We start from the raw sequence: 1,349 nt of genomic DNA, 5'->3' as shown, positions 1-1,349 counted from the left end.
CTGTGTATCACCGTTAAAATCCACAATTGCAAAATACCCCCCGTTTCCTTGTATACTTCCCCTTGCACACGCAAAAGTGCACCGCATTTATTTCTGCATCCCTGTATAGTTTTGTTGTACCCTGATAATCCTGAAAACTCTCCTCCCGTTCCGCAAAGCGCATACTGTTAATATTGCATATACACTCTTTGTATCGTTCCCGAAATTTTGTAATGTATCTCCCAAATCATTTTTCCATGTTCCATGCGCACCACATCTGTTATAAATGGATACTGAAACTCTCTTGAAAAGATTGAAATAAGACCCAATGTAGGGCCATGTAAATACTACCTTTCAAGCATTTAATAAATAATTTTTGAATCTGTTCTTATCAGCTTAATATCTGGTACGTCTCCTACATGGGGACAAGATATTAAACTTATTTTTGGAACAGGGCGGAGTGCTTTCAGCTTGCTGAACCTCTGCCGCGGGTCCTCTCGATATTGCACTACCTTCGAGTTGGGCCCATCCTCTTGAAATCAAGTAGACTGTGTTTTATTCATAATTTCGCAATAATCACTCTTTGTCGGGGCGAAAACGACAAATTTGAAAGCGGTCGACGGGAAATTAAGGCCCGGCACACGACCCCTGGGACTTAGTTTTTCATTAAGGAGACGACGTGGATGGCACGTCCTTGTGAGGACGGGTCCACGCCGGTCGTTTCCTCGTTGTGCTATGCGCTTCCGAAATGCTGCCTCGGGTCCCCTCGACGTCTCTCCTGTTCCTGGGTGCCCCCCCCCCCTTCTCGATAGGCAATGCAAGTAGATATTGGTCTCGCGTCGACATCTAGCGGTAGAACGTGCAACCCGAACGGAACGGCGCCCCGGGAGCCCAGGAACGTCGTACCTGAAAGCAACACGTGGTCGAAGAGTCGTCTCGTCTTCAAAATACGAACCAGTCTTCCGACGCTGCGCGTGCGCCCCCAGCCAGGACATTAATTATAGTTAATTGTGATCAAATTTTAATTGCATCTATCCCGTTATCGCTTCTCGGCCTTTTGCCTAAGATCAAAGTGTAGTGGATGATCTTGCCTAGGATCTAGTCAAGAGGAGAGGAAACTACCAACCAAATTCGACGGTGATCCAGTCAACAGCTGATGTGCCACGCCCCTCCGAAGATTTGACGCGGATCCTCCAACATCGGAACTGAAGCTGGTTCCTGCCTGAGAAAGATGTCCGGCTAAGCGAAGACAACGGCGTGCCCGAAACATGACCTGGTTGGCGGTTGAAGGCTCGTGACCACCCCTGCTCTCTTCTTCCTCGCCTCCTCCTCTTCGTCGACTTCCCGGGAAAGGCATCTGTCACATCTCA

General features: G+C 48.3%; 1 non-coding gene across 1 annotated transcript; it reads left to right on the top strand.

Moving 5' to 3' along the window:
• The first annotated feature begins 326 nt into the window (after window positions 1–326).
• Window positions 327–513, top strand: LOC149066032 (U2 spliceosomal RNA). The gene has a single exon (XR_016195514.1). It is a non-coding gene; the product is annotated as a U2 spliceosomal RNA (small nuclear RNA).
• Window positions 514–1,349: the final 836 nt, after the last annotated feature.

Source organism: Pholcus phalangioides, unplaced genomic scaffold, assembly GCF_987345545.1.
Source record: "Pholcus phalangioides strain wild (caught in Gottingen) unplaced genomic scaffold, Ppha-v1.0 ptg000036l_1, whole genome shotgun sequence".
In the NCBI taxonomy this organism is placed as follows: Eukaryota; Metazoa; Arthropoda; class Arachnida; order Araneae; family Pholcidae; genus Pholcus; species Pholcus phalangioides.
This window is presented reverse-complemented; position numbering and strand designations above follow the sequence as displayed.